The following is a 24,698-nucleotide window of genomic DNA, read 5'->3' on the forward strand; positions in this document are numbered from 1 at the left end:
GCAGAGCTCTAGTTAAACCTATAAGTTCAGCTTTTTGTGCTGAGGTGCCAGCAGGCAAAGCTTCAGCTTCCACAACTTCCTCATTGGTGACCACAGCATATCCTGCTCGTCTGGCACCTTCATGCAGGTAACTGCTACCATCAGTATAATATACAACATCTGGATTTTTCAATGGTTCATCTTTCAGATCGGGTCTACTGGAATAAACTTCATCCATTATTTGGAGACAATCATGTGATTCTTCATCATCTACCTCTGGTAGGGGCAGCAAAGTCGCTGGATTGAGCATATTCACTACTCGTAGATGAATCCTGGGATTTTCACACAATAGGCCTTGGTACCTAGCCATCCTTGGGTTCGTTAGCCAATAACTACCCTTATATTCCATGAGTGTCAGAACAGCATGAGGTACATTCACATACATCGTCTGGCCGAAGGTAAATTTATCAGCTTCTTTGACAAGGCTTGCAGTGGCCGCTACTGCCCTTAGGCATGGAGGCCATCCTTTTGCTACTGAGTCCAATTGTTTTGACAAATAAGCTACTGGACGGTTCCAACTTCCTAATCTCTGGGTCAGGACTGCCGCTGCAATCCCATTCTGTTCATGTACATACAGCTGAAAGGGTTTTTCCGAATTAGGCAGTCCAAGGGCTGGGGCCTCCATAAGTCGTTGTTTGATAACTAAAAAGGCTTGTTGCTGCTCAGGTCCCCATACGAATGGGTCCTTTTCTGCACCTCGAGTGCTTTCATGTAAGGGTTTGGCCAGACTGCTGAAATCAGGTATCCATAGTCTACAAAACCCTGCTGTTCCCAGGAATCCTCTAAGTTGTTTCCTTGTGGTAGGTTCCTTGATAAGGCAAATAGCTTCTTTCCTCTCTGGCCTCAATGCTCGTTGTTGGTGTGAGATGTCAAAGCCCAAATATTTGACCTTTTCTAAACATAACTGTGCCTTTTTCTGGGAAACTCGGTAGCCAGCTTGCCAGAGCAAGTGGAGCAGTTCCTCTGTACCTTCTTTACAGGTATCAAAATCCTTTGCTGCTAGTATAAGGTCATCTACATATTGCAGAACCACCTTTTCTCCAGGTATTGAGGGGTAACTTGTTAGATCCTTCGCCAAGGCAGTGCCAAATAAAGTTGGGGAATTTTTGAATCCCTGGGGCAATCTCGTCCAAGTTAGCTGGCCTTTTGTTCCTGTTAAAGGGTCTTCCCACTGGAAGGCAAATATAGGTTGGCTCTGTGGTGCCAGCCGGCAACAGAAGAATGCATCTTTCAAGTCCAATACAGTAAAAAATGTTGCTTCTGGTGGGATCAAACTCAGCAGGGTGTATGGGTTTGGTACATTTGGGTGCAAGGTCTCGATAGCCTGGTTTACGAGCCTCAAGTCCTGCACTGGCCTGTATTCATCTGTCCCAGGTTTTCGAACAGGCAAAAGGGGTGTGTTCCATTCTGATTGGCAGGGCTTAAGCAGACCATATTTTAATAGGCGGTCCAAATGTTTCTGGATGCCCTCTGCTGCTCGCCGGGGTAAAGGATATTGCTTTACAGATACAGGGGTAGCCATAGGTTTTAAGGTTACTACAATTGGAGCTATATTCTTGGCCATTCCTGGTGGGCTATTTTCGGCCCATACTCCTGGTGGCACCTGTAGAGTTCGGAGGAGCTTGTTTAACTCTGTATCCAATGTAGGTTGGACTTGCAGGGCTGACATTAGGCGCCATGATTGTTCCTTAGGTACTGAGAGGGAAATTATTCCTGCTGCCTTTGATGGCAGTTTCATTTCTGGACCTCGAGGAGTGAAGGTGATTTGGGCCTGCAATTTGGACAGCATATCTCTACCTAAGAGAGGTATTGGACACTCAGGTATATACAAAAACTGATGGGTTAAACGATGTCCCCCAATCTGGCATTCCAAAGGTTGGAGGAAAGACCTCTTAGCTGACTGACCAGTGGCACTTTTAATGACTACACTTTTGGATGCCTTTTTCTGCAATAGTTCTGGGAGTACTGAGTATTCAGCCCCAGTATCAATCATAAAGTCTATTAAATGGCTTCCTAATTGAATCGTGACCGTGGGCTCCTGGAAGCCTAACTTTATGGAGTCCGGTCTTTCCTAGTCTTGGGTAAAATCCTCCTCTGCCAGTCCAATGACATTGTCCCTACTCCGTCCTTGTCCAGGTCTCTGATATCTTCCATCTCGGATCATTCCCCGTCCCCGTCCCTGGTTTCTTGGGCCGGAGCCTGGGCCTGGGCCTGGGCCTGGGCCTGGGCGTACTTCTTCCAACCTCAGGGGTTCAGGACACTCCCGCTTCCAATGACCCTCCTTCTTGCAATTTGCACATTGATTCCTTCCCAGTGGTGGATTCCTTCCCCGCCCTCTTCCTCCATTTAAGGGGCGGTAGTCTTGCTTTACTGCTGTGGCTAGCATTACCATCTTTTCCTTCTGCCACTTCTTCTTCTCTTGTTTCTCAGCCTCATCCCTATTCCGATAAACTCGGCGTGCAATGGCCATAATTTGGCTCATCAGCATCCCTTCCCATCCTTCTGATTTCTGAATTTTCTTACGAATGTCAGAAGCGCACTGGGCCACAAATGTAGCAGTAATCATTCTGCTGTTTTCAGGGGCTTCAGGGTCAAAAGGAGTCCATATACGATAGGCTTCTTGCAGCCTCTCTAAAAAGTCTCCTGGACTCTCATTTGGTTTCTGTTCTACTTCTGAGACTTTAGACATATTAGTGGGCTTCTGGCATGCCCTGCGGATACCTTGCACAAGCGTCTGGCGGTAGGTGGTAAGTCTGGCCAGGTGAATTACATTGTTTGGATCCCAATTAGGATCTTCCAAGGGAAAGTTGTCTTGGAGATGACGGTCAATATTAAAAATATTTCCCACTCTGGCCTGCTCACGCAAATATATCTGTGCCTTTTCAATTATGTCTCTCCTTTCCTCAGTGGTGAACAGAGTATTCAGGAGCTGGCGGCAATCTGTCCAAGTAGGACTATGAGTATTTATTATTGAAGTCACCAAGTCCATCATAGCCTGAGGTTTTTCTGCGAAAGATGGGGTGTGTGTTTTCCAATTCATCAGATCTGTAGTCGTGAATGGAATATATTGCAGGGTCGAAGTTCGAGGTGGCCTTGGTCCAGGTAGCCCGTTAACCAGCACAGGCTCCTCAAGTGCATCAAATACTCTTCTGAGAGGGGCTACTACGTGATCTTTCTCTTCGCTTTGCTCTAGGGGCCTTAAATCATAGGGGATGGTATTTGTCCCAAGGCGTTCTTTTAGCAGCTTTATACGCCTGGCTGTATTGCTTGCTGACCGATTAAGGTCTCCCTGTAACTTCTGTAATAATTCTCTAGGACTTGGATGTACAGGAGTTTGGGGTATGCAATCAGTTGTTTCACTAAAAGAGACTGTAGATGGAGTTCTACTGGGACTCACAGATGGAATAACCACTTCTGCTTGGGCTTTATTATAGGCCTCCAATGCCTCCTGAAGATATTTATCATAATCTATCAAGGAATCAAGTTCTGTGACTCCAGCCCCATTATTCATTCCACTTTCTTGCCTTGGGGTTACAACTGGTGGAGTGTTTGGATTAGGCTCCCTTCGATGTGGAGCATAGGGTGGAGGTGGAAGCAGCTCTTCCTCTGGTCCCTCAAAAATGGGTTTGAGTTTATTTGGCAAAATTCCTTTCCTGGCTTCGGCTTTTACAGCCAATAATTTGCATCGTTGGACTTTGCATTCCCTTATCCATGGAGGATTTTTATTTAATGTGCTCAGCCAGGAATCTATATATGAAAATTGTTCTGGGCACCCTCCAATTTCTTTGGCGATGTTAGACCAAAGTTTGCTTACTAAATTTATATCAAAAGTTCCCTGAGATGGCCATCCAGTATTTTGCTTTGGCCACTCTAATTCACATAACGTTCTCAGGCGCTCTGGCGTCATTTTGACTCCATACGCCCCTGAGAAGGCTTTCTTAAAATTATTTAACATACATTCAAGAGGTGTATTTTCCCCTTTTGAACCCCCAACTCCCATTGTATGGCCCTGTGAAGTATCCACTCAGTCACTCACACACACGCTTCGTGGGGTTTCTTGCCCAGATGGAGTCGCCTCACTGGGAACCGAAGTACTACCCACTCCACACTCAGGTCAGCTACAGATTGCTCTGTACTTTCTCACACATACAATGCGCTGGATACTTCACCACACACTACCTCCCAACTTCCCCTTTTCCCCCACCAGACCACCATCTGATATACCCAACCACCTAGCGTACTCAGTTCCCACTTACTGAGACGCAGAAGTTTGATCAAGACTTCTCTTCCTCCCAATTAATTGGAGGGCCAAAAATCCCTTTGTGCACTTACCCCTGGTTGGTTCCGTTTCCCCCCGGTCCGTCGCCGCCAGTGAGCAGGGTATCAGACAGACGAGACTTCTGCGTTCCCCCTGGAAAAATTTACCAGTGCGCGCTTGGGTAAGCAGTTTAGAGATCCTCTCTCTTGTACCCTGCTCAGTAGAGCGAAGGGGCTGCGTTCCAGCAGACCACTTATCCGAGTCACAGGGCACCATAAAATGTAGCACCCTGCTTGTGGTTAACGCTTAGCTGGAATGAAATATTCAACGCAGCAATAGAGAATTTAAAATAATTATTTATTTGTCAGACAAATAAATGAGAGGCACAGTGGTATATGGTTACCAAGCTCTGGCCTGGCCTCCTGCCATTATGGCCAGCACTTATATTCCCTTAATCCAGCCCCCTTTGCTCCTCCTGTGGCTGCCTCTGTCCAATCAGCCTAGTTGGATTTCCTATTGGCTGATTGCTATATCCAATCCTAAAAGATACACCCACATCCTCCTGTCCTTATAAGGAACACAAACAGCTATATATTGTTACATCTATAAATGACAAATAAGTAGTAATATATCTTACATGTGTCTCAACAAGGAATCTTAATTACCAGCTCACCTCTTGCCCTCCCTGCCCTATTGCCTTCTAAAACAAATGGTTAATCTTAAATTTTTATCTTAAACATATGTCAAGGATCTTGAGTTTCACATCAACATTGAAAGATATCCTTCATTTGAAGGTTTCTAAACAAATGTCTGGCAGCTAATATATCAGGACAGCATTTGATGGCGTCTTCTTGTCTGGCAAGAGGCTGGACTGGTGGCTGACTTAATTTCAAGATAAATACAACTCTTCTAGCATTTGTTAAATCCTTTGCATAATTACATTTAAGCCAACATATTTAATACACAACACAGATAGCCTCTTAAAAGGAATAAGGCCTTTTTAAAGTAGAGAGAGAAAGAAAGAAAAGGACTCAGTTTAAAACAGTTTCAAAAGAAGGCTCTTCAGTTCACATCCCCCCCCTTTAGCAAGCTGCTTTTCCCATTATCTGTTTAAGGAAGAAACAGCTTTAAAAAGACTTCCCAGCTAGATGCTTTAAAAAGACTTCCCAGCTAGATGTTTTTTCTCCCATTTACCTCTGGCCTTAGAAAATACAGCTCAAGGTTTTAAGAGAGGCCCATGGTATCATTTTACTATTTGCCCATTCCTAATTATGTTTATCTCTGCTTTTTTATCTTCTGTAACATGTAGGGTCAATGTCCTGCTTTTAGTCTGTAATTTCAGCTTTTATGACTTTGAGAATTGTTTTCTGCTATCAATCAAAAAGGGGCCCTTGTCTAGGAAAACAGTGCCAGTGTTTTCTTAAGCAGCTAGCCTGGCATTGAAACATTTGAAAATCTACTTTTGAAAATCTAAGCCCTCTTTAATATACAAGTCCTGATCAAACATTAATAAAATGCAGGCTTATGCCTGATGCCTCAATCTCTCCATTGGTCTGCATTCTGCAGCCTCCCTGGGTACCCTCATTTCCTGATGTCCTATCACGTCCTCAGTTGGGATTTCCAGGAAGTACAGGAAAGTGAGGAAGCTGTCTACTGTGTGCCTAACAACTGTTTACATTCTTTTTAATGAATAAGTATTTTTAACTTTAAGGAAATCCATGTGAAAAGTTGGGGGGTTTTTTTAAGCATTAAAAGAAACAATAAACAAACAAACCAGCAAGTGCACTGGTATCAGGTGTTTGGTAGCCAGCCTCCCTGGCTTCCTGTGTTTTATTCAAAACTCAGGGGATGAGTTCAGGAGGTAACCCTGACCCTCCCTCCCGTGGGGCTTTTTCAGATATGGATGCATATGCAGCCAAGGAGGCTGCAGAGCACTGGAGAACTGTTTAAAGCAGTGGGGCCCAAACTTTTTTCAAAGAGGGCCGGATTTGATGAAGTGAAGTGAACATGCGTGAGGGCCGACCAAAGTTGTTGACCTTTTGTTAGGATTGAAGTTGTTGAGCTTTTTTAAAGATTGAAGTTGTTTTTAGGATTTTACCCCAGGATATAGACTGCTTCAGGGGCCAGATTAAACTGACCAGCGGGCTGAATTAGGCCCCCGAAACGGATTTTGGACATGCCTGGTTTAAAGGAAATGCAAAAAATCTACCCTCCACACACAACCACTTTACAGCTATAAGGTAAGGTAAATTTTGCACCCATTGAAATTATTATTGTAAAGAAATTCTCATGTGCCCTAAGAAAGGGACAGAAAATTAAGTCTCTTTTGCATGAGAGAGAGAGAGAGAGAAATTCACACCATACTGAGTCTGTCAGAACCAACTCAGACACTAACAGACCACCAATCTGAGATACAACAGGGGCTGATTGCTACTCTGCCCACACGTCAACCCACCCATGTGATTTTCAAACTTCTTCCTATCTGAAATTCATATTTTAAGTCCTGCTTTGTCTGAATGGATGTGCTCTGTGTCTTTCCTGCTACATAGATCTGACCATTTAGGAAGGTTTCAATTTGTGCAGCAAAATGCTCTTATGGAACCAATCCACCCAATTAACAGAGAATTTGGTCATCATTACCAATGTTAACATTTGTGGGGTTTTTTTTGTCTATTGTGGTGCTGTTATGAGTGCACAAGGGACAAGTCTATACCACAGACAACCTTCCGCTGTGGAAATATCCCAGATGTAATTCAACTTTCTCAAAAGCCAATGTGAGTGTTTCTATTGATTTTCTTGCAGATAGAATTTCCATCCCCGTGCTTCTGTACTGTTGTTTAATGTTGCTTGGTACATAGTAAAGGAAACATGAAAACGGCTTAATGAAATTAGCTAAAGAAAAATGTATTCCCAGAGAACATGAGCATATATTTTAAGGTTATTACTATGAGGCCCCATGAAACATCTATAGGGGGATCAATTGCAGAATTAACAAGACACACGTAAGGAACAACAGCGAAGAAGAAACAGGCATAGCCAGGCGCTTGCAACTGAATTGATAATGGTGCCTCTACAATAAACCCAAAATGCAATAAAGAGAATATACTATTCCTGGCATCTGGCTAATCAATGGCTTGTGAAGAGATGAAGGTCATAAAGTGCCTAGGCAGCATTAATTTTATGAGATATGTTTATAGTATAAGATCATTTTAAAATAATTTTAACTGAACTGCTCTAAATGAATAGCAGTTCTATGCCCATTTAGTTTCGACAAATGAACTAAAGGGGATGGGAAATGCAGGAACATATCAATACTATATATATATATATATATATATATATATATATATATATATATATATATATGAATGAATGAAATAATCTCATTGATTTGAGTATTGAATGCTGAATAATGTGGTTATTAGTTAATACATGTTTTCCCTACAGCACTTTCCTTGGTGGTAGTCTGGGACCATTTATATGTACAAATGAAGAGTGGATTTGCAAGATGCGCTTTAAAGACGTGGTTTAAAGAATTAGCCAAAAGAGAAGGGAAAAGCCATGTCTTGGCCGTGAGTCCTGAAAATTTAATTAATCATCTACTACTACTACTACTACTACTACTACTACTACTACTACTGAAGGGACGTGGGTGGCGCTGTGGGTTAAACCACAGAGCCTAGGACTTGCCTATCAGAAGGTCAGCACTTCGAATCTCCGCGACGGGGTGAGCTCCCGTTGCTCGGTCCCAGCTCCTGTCAACCTGGCAGTTCGAAAGCACGTCAAAGTGCAAGTAGATAAATAGGTACCGCTCTGGCGGGAAGGTAAACGATGTTTCTGTGCGCTGCCCTGGCTCGCCAGAAGCGGCTTAGTCATGCTGGCCACATGACCCGGAAGCTGTACGCCGGCTCCCTCGGCCAATAAAGCGAGATGAGCGCCGCAACCCCAGAGTCGGCCACAACTGGACCTAATGGTCAGGGGTCCCTTTACCTTTACCTTACTACTACTACTACTACTACTACTACTACTACTACTACTATTCTGGGTACTGTGATTTAAGAAGGCTATTGACAAGCTGGAACATGTGCAGAGACGGGCAACCAAGATGGTCTGGAAACCATGTTTTAAGAGGAATGGTTGAGGGAGCTAGGTAATGTTTAGCCTGGGAAAGAGAAGACTGAGAGGAAATATGATAGCCATCTTCAAACTTTTAAAAGGCTGTCACATGGAAGATGACAGCCTTTTAAATGTTTTCTCCTGCTTCAGGGGGTAGGATTCAACACAATGGATTAAAGTTACAAGAAAGGAGATTCTGACTAAACATCAGGAAGGACTTTCTTACATTAAGAGCTGTTTGATAGTGGAACGGACTCCCTCGGAAGGTTGTGGACTCTCCTTCATTGGAGGCTTTTAAGCAGAGGTGGGGTGGTCATCTGTCATGGATGCTTTAGTTGGATTCTTGCATTGCAAGGGGTTGGACTAGATGACCCTCAGGATCCCTTCCAACTCTACAATTCTATGATTCTATTTAATAAGATAATTTCATCAATTTTGAACCCCAAATATGTGCAACCTTAACTGGGTTTCTGATCATCGAATCAGCATTCTACATCCACTTTTGAATCATTTTGCTAAAAATCTTACCAGTCTCTTTTTTAATAATCATTTTTATTGAAAGTTTTCAACACAAAATGCAATAAATATCAAAGTAATCTAAAGAGAGATAAGAAAGAGACCAGAAAGAAGAGAAGAGACATGAAGCTGTTATCACAATTATATCTTAACCCTTATTCCACACACAGAAGAGTGAACCTCCTTCATCTCACCTGGGAGCCTCCCCCTCTTCGCCCAGCCTCCCACCCTGAGGGATCCTTTCTAACCTGCTTCTCATCCAGGAACCTTTGTCTTCCATCCATCACCTTCCTGCAGGTATCTGCGTGTATTAATCAAAGATAGTAGGCTTCAAAAAACAAAACATACATATAGATAGACTTAACAGAAAACTAGCAATAATTAAAAGTCACAAGATAAAAAGAGAGGTGAAATAAAATAAAAAAGGTTTTCCAACTTTCTGTCTGCCAATTATGTATTTAACAGTTGTTCAAAATATGCAAAGTGTGCACTCCAGAATAACTTCTAGCTGTATTAATGTCCAGAAAATTCTTATTCGGCTAGATGGTATTTTCCTCAATCTTCCCTCCCAGGCATCTCATATTCTCCTTTTTCCCACTCAAAAAGTTCAAAATAGCTCTTCGGTTATTGTTGTAATTAGGTCTCCAAAACAGTCTTTCTCTGGTTCATTATGATGAATTTCTCCTCAAGGATTCCAACAAATCTTAATGATATGATAGTCCATACCAGTCTCAAAGAAGCTTTGCTATTACCACATACTTAAGAGTTCAGCCTTTGAAGTTGCAAGGCTATTACACACATAAAAAGGTAAAGGTAAAGGACTCCTGACTGTTAAGTCCAGTCACAGATGACTCTGGGGTTGCGGCGCTCATCTTGCTTTACAGGCTGAGGCAGCCGGCGTTTGTCCTCAGTGTTTCTGGGTCATGTGGCCAGCAAGACTAAGCCACTTCTGATGCAATGGAACAACGAAACCAGAGCAACGCATGGAAACACTGTTTACCTTCCTGCCAGAGCGGTACCTATTTATCTACATGCACTTTTTGGTGTGGTTTCAAACTGCTACGTTGGCAGGAGCTGGAACTGAGCAATGAGAGCTCACCCTGCTGTGGGGATTTGAACCGCTGACCTTCTGATCAGCAGGCCCAAGAGGTTCAGTGATTTAGACCACAGCGCCACCCATGTCCATATTACACACATAGCTGGGAGTAAGTCCCACTGAGCAGTAGGATTTACTGTACCTCTGAGAAAACATGCCTCAGATTGTGCTGTAAGTGTTTTTTTTAAAAAAAATAATATTATGTTTCCTCTCCCTTAAATCATTACTGCCATATTATTTTCACAGTTTTTCTGCTTAGAGGTAGGTAGGAAGGATTGCACCTGCAGAAAATTCTACAATGAATTCAACATATTTCAGGGTATTGGGATTATATTCTTAGCTACACCAGTGAATGGAGAATGCTACTGTCAGGGGTTCAGGAGCAGAGGCAAGGGCAAGGGAGGAAACAGAGAGCGAGGGGGAGGAGGCAGAAGAAAAGATGAGTGATGACGACGACCCGAGATCGCCGAGTCTTTCCAGTGAATCAGAAGATTCACAGAAAGGAGCACCAGTGGCCAGGGCAAGGGGGGAGCCTAGGGGGACACCCCAGGAAGAAAGGGCCAGAGGGGGCTCAGAGGGGAGCAGTTGGAAATAGGGACCAGCGTCACCAACAGAGAGCAGGGGAGAGGAAGGGCGCCAGGTATCAAGCGCTGGCAGCTCACAACAGGAGGGAGGGCACGAGTCAGGAGTGGCCACACCTCCATCGGGGAGCGAAGAAACGGTCAGGCGGAAAGTGGAAGGTTGGGTGCGCGCGCCAAGTTCAAATGCACAGGAAGGTGGCGCAGTAAGCAGCCCGGAAAGGGAGCCAGGTCCTAAAGCCCGGCGCAAGGAGACAGGAGGGTCCGGGGGGTCAGCGTCAGAAGAATCCCGGAAGGAAGAGACCCCGGGGGGCAGAGGGACCCAGAGAAGAATGGTCAGGCGGAAAAGGTGGAGTAAGGCTAGGTTAGTAAGCTGGTGCACAGGGGGCGGAGACTCAGACGGAGCTTCGCCGGTCTAACCCTTAAGACGTAGAGCTGCGCGCAGCAGCTTGAGAATGGAAACTGTAACTCAATAAAAGACTTTTACAAGTGACCGCTGGCTAGCGTGATCCTCTGTGAGCTAGGATCTGGAAGCAGCTCTGACAGCTACTTTTGTGGATCTGTGAAAAAGACCACAGTAATAAAATCAGTGGCCATCATGAGGCTGTTTGCTTCTGCTTTTGAGCTATGTGACAATCTGGGAATCTCTTCTCTTCTCATTGTCTGTTCATTTTCCCAGCCATGTGCTCCCCTGACAATTATGCTCTATTTTCTCTGCATCCATCCAGTGCTTTGTTATTATTGTCTTCCTGTTTTCATTTACAGCATAATAGCAGGTGGCAGTTGACTGCCTTCAGACCAGATTTGCCAGGTTCCTTTCCTGTCTGTTTCTTGTATTGTTCCTTCCCAAATCATTAAACATCACTGTTGACATTTTCCTCTCTTTGTCAGGCAGAGAAAAACACCAACCAGATATTTAGCCAGGCTAATGTCTTGCCAAAATGTTCAAAAAGACATTCCCAAATTGCCCTTTCACCCTCTCGAGCCAATCCCTATAGAGATGTTATGAAATTCAGATATCTGCACATCCAGTCACCATAATTGCAACCTCTCCATGATGTATAGGTTGGCTTTTGCAGCTGCCTGGTTGATGGATGGATATTCAAATTGTAATTTTATGACTTCTCCAAATAATGGCTTAACATCATTTGTGTGTGTGTGTGTGTGTGTGTGTGTGTGTGTGTGTGTGACTACATCAGTCAGGCATGCCTTCTCAACAATGGTTGCTACTACACTTTCCAGAATGCATGTCAAATTATTCAGCTCTGTCTGGCAAGCATCTTGGCACTGAACTGAACCCAATGTTTCTGGCTTAATATACCCTTTACATCACATATCAGTATGGTGTGTCTTCATACTGCTTTGTGTCACTACAGCAGGGTTAGCCTATGTGGTGGCCTCCAGATGTTTTAGACAGGCTTCCTCAACCTTGGCCCTCCAGATGTTTTGGCCTACAACTCCCATGATCCCTAGCTAGCAGGACCAGTGGTCAGGGATGCTGGGAATTTTAGTCTCAAAACATCTGGAGGGCCGAGGTTGAGGAAGCCTGTTTTAGACCAAAGAGCCCATTAGCCTTGATCACTGGGGTGAGTCATGATGGATGTTAGGTGTTGTAGTCCACCACATTGGGAGGGGACCAAGTTGGCTACCACTGCACTAGAATATCACATCTTCTTGATCCAATTCTGTCACTAAAAGAAAATGTCACTAATCTTCTCACTAAGGTTGTGCCAACTATTCCACATATCCCATTTTCAGGCACAAAATAGTACTGTTGTTGTGTGAATGAAAGAAAGAAAGAGAAAGAGGGAGAGAGGTGGAGAGAGATCAGGTTGGGTTTTTTTGACCCCATCTTCTTTTATGATTATATTCAGTGCCATTGATTTTTCCAGCTGCTTATTATCATTATTGCCATTGCCATTGATATCCCCCCTTTCCTCTAAGGAGCTCAAAGTGATGTCTATTCCACCCTCCCCATTTCAGCTTCTTAACAATCCTGTGTGTTAGATTAAGCTGAGAGATCGTGACGGGCACAAGAGCACTCAGTGAGCTTCATAGCTGAATAAGGATCTGAATGTTGGCATCTTGGGAGATAGTTTAACATTCTAGCCACTACATCTCACTGGTTCTCAATCAGCCAATCACGTATCACATGGTGATTTGGATGATGTTACAATTTACATAGCCAATTAGATTTTGGGCAAACTAGGTGAATTCCAAGTTATTCAGAACTTTGGTCCGCTGTGAAAATTGGTGTGTTGCGATGAAGAGCAATGACAAGTTCTGTTCTTGATCTGATGCTTGGAGATGGGATGGGATCACCCTAACAAAAATGTGTATGATGATATCTACTAGCTATCACTTGGGGAAGCAAGTATATTTACAGTGAGTGACAGTGAAGCTGGCAGTTAAGCAGTTAAGCACAATGCCAGTGAAAACAAACTGTGGCCCATAAACCCTGTCACCCATTGTATCTTGCATCTTCCTTGTGGTATCTGGGGGCACTGTGGGGTTCTTGTTTCATACATCCTAGCTTCGGCCAACCTTTGTCCTGCTTTCTCCAGAAAAAGTAGTTTAAATGATGCCATTTACATTTGCCACAGCACCTTCGTCATTCCAGCCAAGATGGTAGAAAAGTTCATTGTTCTCAATTACAACTTGATTAACTGTGGAATCAGCTTAAAAGAAACTTCTCCTGTTTTCCAAACTGCCCTGTTCATCATTTCTAAGAAAAACTAGCTCATTGATAAAGTAGCCAGAATATAATCCTTCAGTCCTGTGACTGGCCATGCATTTTATAGTTATCTTACCCTCTCAGTTCTATCACAGCTTTGATTAATATTGAGTCTCTTCTTTAATATGGACTCCATGCAGAAAAGCTACTTTGTACTTCTGCTGCTTTTCAGCTGACATGCAGAAATTCAATGAAATTAGGCAGGTAGGAAGCAAGATGATTGCAGTGAGAGAGAGGATAAGTATTCGATGTGACATCAAATATTAATGCTAATGGGGAAACTGAATGGTTGTGATTTATCTTTGTATTAGAATACATTATTATATTTAAAAGCTCAATATTTTAAAATAATCTTCTTGTTTAATTTGAAAATGTATGGTTCTCTACTATTGCCTACTGCGGCAAGATATAATTCCCGGTGGGCATTTCCACTCCTTTGTTGGCAGTGGGAGCACCATGCGCAGTTGACTTGTGGAGTGCAGTTTGTCTCTGCACAGAGAAAGAGAGAATACAAAGTAACTAAGACTAAAACTAAGCATGTCCCCCAGCATGTTTGGGGGAACTTCAATCCAGGGTGATCCTGGGATCATGAAGCACAATAAGGTATGCTTAGTACATAACAATTTACTTTTTGCTGAGTCAAACTATTGATCAGTCCTAGACTGATTGGCTCCCCAGGGTTTTTGACCAGGGACATTTCCATCCCATTTCAGTGGGAATTGAATCTGGGAGCTTTGCATGCAAGGTGCATAGTTAAACTATGGCACTTGCTCTCCTAGGGGGCAGTGATGGCTACCAACCTAGATGGCTTTAAAATATGATTAGAAAAATGGTTGAAGGAGAAGGCAATCTGCCTCCACCTTCAGTTTCCCTGATCCAGGAGGCTCTTCTCATATTATGATGTTCTTGAGGCTCTACCACTGAGCCACAGCCCTTCCAAATGGGTGTGAAGAATTACAGTAGAATATACAAACTATAGGGGAATGGGACACAACATGGGCACTGTTGGCATGCAACCAAGGAAAGGGGGGGCAATTGGCAGGCCCCCAGCTGGCTCCAGCCCACCGGCCATTGTGCCGGGTGATCTCCAGTCCTTGGTGCAGCATCTGCGACCCGAGCTTCAAAAGCTGGGGCACGCTACTCAGCAGAGTAAACGCTACACAACCGAAGTGGCAGGAGAAGTTGTGTGAGCATATTGACAAGCAGTTTATTCGGCACACATCAGGACAAAAGGAAACATGTCTGATCTCCTTTGTGTCCAAAGCGAGACATTTAAGCAAAAGCTATACACAAACGGAAGTTCCCAGCAAGCTGTGCTGGAGTGTAAACAGACATGTGACATACAACAATTCCACACGTCTGTTCTTAAGGTGGAACGGAATATTCCAACAGGCACAACTATGGGGAGCTCAAATATGTTTCACTGTAAAGGCAATCACCAATGCTCCATTGTGCACCTCATGATTTCCAGATGTCTTGGACACACTACACAGAGAGAGAAATGTTGAAGGCTGCCTATACCACTAAGCCTGAATGAGACATTCTCCACACACACACACAAGCACCATCTCTGGTAAGTATTATGAAGTGTGGGAATGGCACAGATTGTCATCTCAAGGGCAAAGACATTTGAAAGGCAGTGTGCTCCTATGAAATCGTTGGGAGTACGCTGGGGGCTGAAATCTACTGAGATTATAACAACAGCAACAATCCCATGTAGATGTATAAGCCTGTGCTTTTACTTCACTTGGGAGCATTTTCAGATGACCGTGGGCACATGTGAATTCAAAGATGATTGTGACTGGAAATGCAATTGGGCAGATCTGCATAAGTGTATGATCCAGACCACATGCATATGTAATATATAGTATTGGCACATACTGCCATTGCTACAACCGAGATTTAGAGGTTGACAGTCGGGTGCTCAGCCCTATCTTTATATATACCATTGCACTCTCCCAGATTCTGTAGGAAATACCATTAATTCAATATAAGCCTCAGCTGAATATAAGCTGCACCTTTAAAATTGGGGAGGGGGAGAGGAAAGGAAAATACCTGAATATAAGCCATTCCCTTCCTCGCTGCTCCTGGCTGCATACTGGGGGGGGGGGGGGAGAGCCGCATTGTGTTGCCAGTGGCCTTTCCTCGCTCTCTCCCTTCCCAGCCTTGGGGGAGAGGACGGGGCACTATGCGTGGGGCGGGCGCTGCTTTGCCACACTCCTGCCTGCATACCATAATGTCAGGAATATAAGCTGCACTTTAACTTTTCACGGTTGGAATATATAAGTGAGGCTTATATTCAGGCCAATACGGTATGTTAGTGGTGTGTGTGTGTGTGTGTGTGTGTGTGTGTGCTGGTGTTTAGGTCTGAGACCCGATGCCTTTAACAGAATCACCTTTTTATAGTCCTATACTTGCAACCTCAATTTTGTACCTTCATGTAAACTAAGGAAAACATGGAATAACCAGCAGCACTTCGCAAAATAAAGCATAGGTCAAAATCACCATTAGGAAGCACTGAATACATCAGTTTTCTCTTGAATTTTCTACAGAAAACCAGGTGGCTGGCCTCTGTCGAAATGAGAGCAAGTCCTATAGAAAAATAAACACAGGCAGGTATGAGTGAAATTCCCATTAGGGACAGATAGAGCAGCCATGCCAAAGAAATGGCTCCAGAAACAAAACTTGACACTAGTGATAATACAATAGCAAAATAAAGCTAAGAGATCACTCCAGCCTGCTGGATTTGAAATGCTTAATCAAAAGTGACTTCTGCTATTGCAGCTGAAAAAGCAATGTTTTCAGCCTTCTATTAATTTCCATATAAAAACCATCTAATGGGGAGCTGCTAGGGAGAGGACGGAGATCAATCTGCCATAATGACACGCTGGAGACCGGAGGGGGAAATGCAAACTTGGAGCAATTTCATGGCAGGTGCAACCTTGGAAAGAATGGCCATTTTTCGGAGTTAATTTGTTCCCTTGACATGTTTGAAATCCATATTTGTACTTTAAAGGTCTAAAATGCAAGCTGATTAAAAACATAGCCAAATATTTCTAAGCATTTCAACCACATCCAATGATAAATTAGTAAGAACTCCCCAGTGATAGGACAGCTGGTTATCTTTTATCTCGCACTGCCAAAAGCCAAAACAGGACAGCTCATCCCCTCTTTTGGTCTCACACTCATTTCTCCAGACTTAAAGTTATTTGAATTGATCACAAGTAACAAGGGGCAGAGTAATGAAATAAAAATGATGATGATAATAGTCGGGCTTTTCAGGGAAATGCAAAGGATTTTGTTGTTGAATTGCCAGTACATTTAAGTCTAAGTCCTCTCTCCCTCCCCCCCACCGCTTCTCTCTCTCTCTAGCACGCACACACACACGCACACACACACACACACACACTGCACTGACACTGATATTTCAAGTCTCAAAATATTCCTTACTTTTGAAAACATTTTGCATTGTCCAGTAGCAGTAAATATTTAACTGCTGGGGAAATGAATAGAGCACAAGCAGGCTTCAAACTTCTTCTCTGCAAGATAATTTTTTGAAGTCTATCTTAGTTTATACACCTGCCAGATGAGCACAATTATAACTTCCCTTTTTATAGCATGAAATTGCAAAAGGGAAAGAACAACACCCGCGCACACCTCTTGTTTAGTTACCCTTTAGTGGTTATTACCCAGGGTCGCCTGTAAAGGCTCAGAGAGTTCCACATTCATACTGAATGGCTCTCGTGCATATTCCTTCAACATCAGGACTTTCAAATATTTCCTAACAACCTGCCCTTCCATCTCATAAGCTTCATTTACTATTAGGGCATATTGAATCCTATGAGCTAGTTTAGGATGGTTACTAAGCACCCCGGGGATATTTACTCACTTCATCTCTATGTCATCAACACCTGCCCCATCTATCAACTGGAAGCAGCAGGGGGGGGGAACCAGGGCCATCCTCCATTTATCATCCTGTCCCAGCTATGGCCACTGCAAAATATCAAGTGCCATTTGCAGAGCGAGGAGTCCAGGGCAGATGGCCATATGTCATCCCTACTGCTTGCACAGAGAGCATCAGTTGAAGCATCAGAGGGAGGGACCAACAGAACCCTTCCATCTGGCATCTCCTGGTGCAGTCACTGAAGAATGTCAACAATTAGAAGGAAAGGGCATCTTTCAGTTTGCTGTTGAATTATGATAACTGTTTTCATCAAAATAAGGGCAGGATATTAATGACCAACCAACCACTAGCAGGACACTCACAAGGTTGGGACAACAGGTTGAAACTCCAGTAATCAGCTGCCAAGTCCCACTGGTGAGAGATGAGCTGAAGGCTGATGTTACCTGTCAGAGGTGAGCCAGGAGCCAGGAAGAATCAGGAATTGAGCCAGGAAATCTGGTTGGAGGACAAAGCTAGGAACCTGAGGCAAGAATACATAAGAGCCAGGAGGTATTTATTGTTAAAATAAGGCCTCACTCTGAATAGGGAGTTTTTCATACGCTTTATGTCCAGGAGGGCTCAATGGCTAACTTGGATGGGTGGGGTCTGTTCAGAGAAGAGAATACTTAATTTCCGATAAGATTTCCAGTAAAATATACCACACTGAGCAGCAATGCAGAAAACAGAAGCATATCAGTTCTAGCCCTGTTAGCTCCTGATACTTTGTCACACAAGTTGCTCACTTCTCTTTTTGCATTTGAGATACTCGGGGGCTGAGTGAAAGGTCAGCCAGTAGGTGACCCCTGACATATGCTTCTTCAAAAATTCTTGCAACAGTATGAGAAGGGTCTCCTACCCTGCTGCATTATTAGAGATCCAACTCTGAAGAACTGCTCTCTGCAGCATCTGGTACCAATAGGCTTGCCAGATGAAAATTCACAACTAAAGGAAATGTTGATACCTGAAATTGGGATAACCACCATATTTTATGGAAGTAAGTGTGCAAACAAGGATTACCATTTTAGCGCTACTTATTTCTGATCATCTGCAGTAGTTGGTAGTAACCTTTGTTGTAGCTCCTGCGGTTGGTTTCCTTTCTGTGACTTGGAGAGATGCCCTTTCTTGTTTCTTTCATCCCATCCACAGATTGAAGAGACAAAAGGTGGATGGGTTTTAGACTGTAGTTCTGTAGCTGCTTACTATAGTTCTAGGGAGAGCAAAAAACTTCAGCGCCTTCCTGATTTCTGCCTAATAACTGAGGATTCTTTGGGCAGGCTCAGTCTTCATAATATTGCTATAGGACAGAAAAGCTGAGGATCCTAGTTCTTTTCATATCTGGAAGGACACTTCCAACCCAACCCAACCCAACCCAACCCAACCCAACCCAACCCAACCCAACCTTTTAATTGAAAGCACATTGTAGTCAGCACATTGGAACTTCTTTCCCTGAGGAATAATTCCATGGGCCTTTAAGTGAGACTCACACTGTTAGTCACAATTCCTTTTCATCTCCATGCTCCTTCAGGGCAGGCAGTAATTTGCTATTGCCTTATGAAAGCATTGCATGATGAGGCTCTTGGTGCCAGCTTACCTCTGCTAAGCAACAAGTAAGGAGCTGGAGCTGACGGTGTTGTGCCAATTCCTTGCCTCTTCCTGCCCATTCCTATCACTGTGGATTCCTACCACCAACTGTCTCTTGCTTTATATTTGGATGGCAAACTTGTTTGGGCAGAGTTGTCTTTTTGCTATGTTTCCTCCCCAGTGGCGAGATCAGACGTGCTGCTGTGATTCAGATACTAATAAGCATAATAAGTGCACAGAGATCCCTGTTCTTCCTCTGGGCTTGTCCCCACTGGAGTTTAATCTGTACTTGTTTGTGTTCCCCTTTCATTGCCATGGTTCATATGACACACACACATCCCTATCCAAAGGGCAGCCCACAGTTTTTGAGCAAAAAAATACGATTTTCCTAATCTGAGGAAGTCCAGATAGGAGAAGTATATCCAGGCAAAACCTCATGTTTCTTGGCTGTGAAACTGCTTGAGCACCGTGTGTGTGTGTGTGTGTGTGTGTAGGGGGTTCTGGTAACATTTGTGTGATAGTACCACACCCTATGCCTGCTTTGTTTCTGACCAGAGGAAGGATGTAGGTTTGCCTCTTTTATTTTAACCACACACACACCCCTGCTACTGATCTGAACTAATTCAAAATAGCTGTAATAAAAAGAATTACCTTGCAGGCTGGCTCTGCTTTGTTTTAACCAGGCTGATGTATTTGACTGAGCAGCAGTCCTGCCTCTTCTCTCACCCTTTTGGTAAGCTGTAACTTTGCCCCTGGTGGGCTCTCTTCTTTGATGAGCTGCATGGGGTGGGGGCAACAGGAAGTCAGGCTGAGGTTGGTCTGGAGAGAGAAGCATGTGAACAGGTCTGGCTGGTGTGAGCATCACACACCCCGCTTTCCAGTAAATGTTAACCAAATGAGGTTTATGTATGTATCTGGGTGTACATCTTTTTCCTTGCTGCTTCTCAAATTTGTAGCTATGTCACCTCAGTGAGAAACACTGGAGGCTTTAAAAACGTTATCCCATTTGGAAGGTGAGTGGGGACAGGAGAGTGCAGGATTTTTCTTCTTGTCCTAAGGGTCTCTGGATTCCTCCCCCAGCTCCCAATTATTTTGTGCAACCTGTTCTTCCCTCTCTGTGTGTTCCCACCACACAATGAGGAGTTCCCCTCTTTTGCCGCTGTGGTGTTTCCATCTCCACCTCTGCCTAGTTCCTTCTTGGCTAGGTACAAATGGGACTGGTTTCAATGCGCAGAGCTGATTGGACAGACTAGTGACACCGAAGTCCCACCAAGCACTGCCTACTAGTATGGATGGAGAAACACCTCTATATTTGAGGTGCATTGCCATTAAAAATGCTGGTGTATGGACCCACAGACTGCAAACTCACACACCAAAAAAAGGGAACCATGTTTACATTTCTGCCCTGGTTCCGACAAGTTCCCATCAATCCTAGGATGAAGGCATTGGAAGGATTCCCAATGGTTCCAAGACTAGACTAGTCTTAAATTAGTGTTTGAGCCAAGCCGAAAGAAAAAAGAGGCAATAGCAATTTAAAATTCATAGTGATAACAAAAATTCCCAAATTAAATAGCATCTATTTAATTCTGAATGATACTTTGCAATTCACCAATACAAATAAGAACTACGAAATAACTGATAGGATAAAGATTTAAATTAAAATAGATGCTTTTTTCTTCTTTTTGCTGGCTATTAATCAACCACCATATAATACTCATTATGCTCTAATGATACTATTAATAATGTGACTTTACAACCATTTTGTACGATTATTGTCTTTCATCAATGCAATTAGCACATAATTTATGTGCTTTTGCTATTTCTAATGATTAGCTGTTTTATTTTAAATCATTCTGCATTTACAGCATTGTTATCTGATCCTGGATTTTTTTAATAATTGTGATTTTTTAAAAATTGTTCTTCGTCTCTTCCTCTGCTTCTTCAATCCCACCCCTTTTTTGCCCAGTTATTTAAGATCAAAGGAAAATGTACAATATGTGCTGAAAGGAATTTATTAACAAACTGAGTACCACCCACAGCCATGGCTCGTGGCTGTTTTCCATATGCACATTCATAAATTTGCCCTGTCCTGTTTCTGCATTAATTTGATTTATTTGATTTTTTTTTAAAATCTACATGAACATTCATATTTGCACATGCATTTTTGGAAATATGCATTCTTGCAGTATTTCTACACTTATTTTATCCTAAAATGTGCATTTTTCATTGTGCACATTTTCATATTTTTTTGAGTTGATAACCACACTGCAAAATCCAAAGGGTAACTGGTCTTTCTGGTGTGGATCAGTTTGGATGTTCTGGAATTCACAAAGACCAAGTCTGTCAAGCATTCCTCAGGCAGATCCTAAAAGTTAACCGCATTCAGTTGAATTCATGATGCTGCTATTGCTCTAACCATCTCTCTTCATTTGTTCCCAGTTCCTTGGTTAACCATGAAGCTTCCTGAGCTCTTCTAAGTAGGAGAATACATGCTATCTTCCCATTCCAAAGGATTGGTCCGAACTTCAACAGGAACACCAAGTAGAGAAGCAATCCATCTAGATTCCTGTCTCTGCGCGTGGATCTTTCATCCCTGCAGAAGAGATCTGCCCAAGACAATGGAGCTACATTAAGGTTCCCTCAATCTCCTCCTACTTCAGATCAAAACACCAGATCTACATAGGTGGTGCCAGGTTTCAGTGGGAAAAGGCTATGGTTGCCATGGCAGCAATTAACTTTCATTTTTGTTGGCCAACCAGTGCTATGACTCCTGACCTTGATCAGAGGAAGCCTGCCCAGACAATAGCAGGCATATTTGTCCTTGCTTAATAACACTTCAGTGGCAGCTGAGGCAGAATCCAAAGCCACATCTCCTGAAATCCAAGCTTGAGTTTTAATTTTCACTGTATTCTGCTCTTTTTAATTGCTTGGCTTTGAAGTTCTTTCCATAGTTCTTAAACTGGGGCTTAGCGTTGCCTTTTATTTCACCTTCATCCTGAAGTTTCTGCTTAATGTCTTTGACCGGAATGGTTGCCCAGTTTCCTGGCATGGCAATTTATTTGTTGCTTTTTAAAGATTTCTGGTCTTCTGGATTCTGGAATAAACTTACATGCTTTCTTTAATATAAATAGCAACACTCGGATTTCTATCCTTGATAAAGTAGGCTTTCAGTTAAGCAAATGTATACATGCTAGCCTGTCAGCATTATTAATACTGTCAAAGTGCTGATCAATGACTGTACCTTCTCTTCCAGTCTCTGGCTGGCATTCACAAGCTTTCTGTTCAGGGGGGAAATCAGTCTTCTACTAATGTTGCCACCTCTTCCACTGCAGTCACAAAACTTTAAAGACACTTGAAAGCGGTTGTCCAAGCCTCCCTCCCCAAAACTGAAAGTGTTGCTGCCCCATCATCTATCTAAATTGTGGGTTGCCTTAAAGCATTACAGATGAGATAGTTATATTTGCATTTCTAAATCCGGGGCTGGATCTAGATACATCAAAGAAGTGTTTCAGTTAAACACGTTGTAAACTTTGAATGAGAAATCGGGTTGGCAAAAACGGAACTCCACGGCGCCATCTGGTGTCACAGTGTTATAATGCATATACAACACATACAAAGTGCTTTTTCTTTGCTGAGTCCCAGGTGTGCCATTCATATCTAGTAGCTTCCTTCCTGATGTGGTGCTTTATTAAGAAACCAAATTTTGCAAATAGAGGATTGCCTGATTTAATGACATTTGAACCAATTTCACCACATAGCCAAATATAACCTGTTATGAATAGTTTTATTGCTCTTTTTCCTGAAGGATGACAAAATGTCATATTGTCCACCTAAAGAAAAACCTTTAGGAGGAAATCAATTTTGCAGGCTATAAAGTTACATGCCTGATTCTTCCTGTTCTTTGCTTTTTGTTTATTATGTTGAAAGTGAAAGTGTTTAAATTTAAGCTTGCAATCTATATTATCTCATATAGGAAGAATTCCATTTTATATAGGGAATACATTCTAGGGGAAAGCTTATTTCTTTGTTTTGCAGATGGAAGAAACATCACAAGGCACACAAATTTTCCCAAGCAGATGGCATTTGTCTGCTTTCCATCTGACCCTTACATAAAAGTTAGCAGTAGTTGCTTGTGGCAAAATGATATAATAAAGCAAAAGATTTAATACTGTAGTGTACCAGTTCCTTTCCTATCCTATCTAAGCTTACATTGCTGCAAATTCAGATCGTACCGTGGACTGTCCACAGTGGCAACTCAAAAAGATGCTTGTTAGTCATGGCTTAGATCTAGAAATATGCGTGCATCGGGGTCAGTTCACACACTCACGTGGCTGAGAAGGTCAAGGCAGCTGCCCCTACCACCAGAATGGTACAACGAAAGTGGATAAGCCATCTTCATACCAATGGACTGTGCACGGGTATCTGTGCCACTAATTACACTTCCCTATGCCAAACACTAAGGGACGCAGGTGGCGCCGTGGGTTAAACCACAGAGCCTAGGACTTGCCGATCAGAAGGTCGGCGGTTCGAATCCCTGCAACGGGGTGAGCTCCCGTTGCTTGGTCCCAGCTCCTGCCAACCTAGCAGTTTGAAAGCACATCAAAGTGCAAGTAGATAAATAGGTACCGCTCCAGCGGGAAGGTAAACGGCGTTTCCGTGCACTGCTCTGGTTCGCCAGAAGTGGCTTAGTCATGCTGGCCACATGACCAGGAAGCTGTACGCCGGCTCCCTCGGCCAATAAAGCAAGATGAGCGCTGCAACCCCAGAGTCGGTCATGACTGGACCTACCCCAGAGTCGGTCATGTCAGGGGTCCCTTTACCTTTACCTTTTTATGCCAAACATTGCAGTGGGGAAGGCCCATGTCTCAGCAGTAGAACATCTGCTTTGCTTGCAGAAGGTCACAGGTCCAATTCTTGGAGTCTCCAGGTAGACTTGGGGGAGACTCCTGTCTGAACCCCTGGAGAACTGTTCCAGGCATGTCCAAAGTCCATTTTGGGGGCCTAATCCAGCCTGCCAGTCAGTTTAATCCGGCCTCTGTGGCAGTTTATTACTTGGGGTAAAATCCTTAAAAAACTTCAAGAACTTCATTCTGAAAAAAAGGTTAACAACTTTGGTCGGCCCTCACGGCCCTTCACTTCATCAAATCTGGCCCTCTTTGGAAAAAGTTTGGACACCACTAACAGTCCTGAGTTAGATGGACCAATGGTCTGACTCAGGGTATGGCAGTTTCCTATCATCCTATTACACTGTATGTGCCATGGGGTGACATCCCTCCACCACATGGCATGTATCCCTACTTGGGTGAGTGTGAAAATCAGCCTTTAAGGACAGAGCCAGGTCATATCTGTGCTTTAGAAACAAAATTCTGTCCATTTTTATATGCATAGTCTGATCGGGTATTGAAGTCCAAAGCTCTGCTTTCAGTCAATGGCGCATAATCACCCCCTCCAGGCTTCTGAATTATCACTCTTTTACTTCAGAATGCCCTTGCAGGGACTTTCCTCACCCATCCTTCTCCCTTTCAGTCATTAACTGAGTCTGATCAAGAATGGGATTTTTATTCCCATGGGGCCTAAAAACAACAACACGATGAGGGCTTTTTAGCTATAGTGCTCTTCATGGAATCCATGTAACCTTTGTGAAATTTGCATGCGCGAATTCCTGACATTTCCTTTTCAGCTCTCCATTACCTCAGCCACTTCATCATGTGGCACAAGTTAACCAGTCATCCATAAAGAGTTTCCAAAGAACTGCTAATAAAAGAGAATTTGCATACACCCCCAATACAGCATTTTTTTAAATGAAAAGGCAGCACTTCGTCAAATATTCACCCCCC

The 24,698-nt window shown here is 43.3% G+C and overlaps 2 long non-coding RNA genes across 4 annotated transcripts in view; one reads left to right on the forward strand and one right to left on the reverse strand.

Annotated features, from left to right (window-relative positions):
* Positions 1–20,613, reverse strand: part of LOC310709455 — a 37,205-nt gene extending 16,592 nt beyond the window's left edge. The window contains exons 1-3 of one of the 3 annotated variants that reach the window (XR_014527529.1): positions 19,513–20,613; positions 18,872–19,062; positions 17,604–17,761 (exon numbers count right to left, since the gene is read on the reverse strand). This is a non-coding gene — a long non-coding RNA (uncharacterized lncRNA). The remainder of the gene's footprint in view (positions 1–17,603; positions 17,762–18,871; positions 19,063–19,512) is intronic. The other 2 variants (XR_014527527.1, XR_014527528.1) reach the window with 2 other exon arrangements.
* LOC310709461 lies at positions 19,519–21,989 on the forward strand. The gene is made up of 2 exons (XR_014527536.1): positions 19,519–19,594; positions 21,301–21,989. It is a non-coding gene; the product is annotated as an uncharacterized lncRNA (long non-coding RNA).
* Positions 21,990–24,698: the final 2,709 nt, after the last annotated feature.

This window comes from Podarcis liolepis, assembly GCF_965112155.1.
Source record: "Podarcis liolepis genome assembly, chromosome: 6".
Classification (NCBI taxonomy): Eukaryota; Metazoa; Chordata; class Lepidosauria; order Squamata; family Lacertidae; genus Podarcis; species Podarcis liolepis.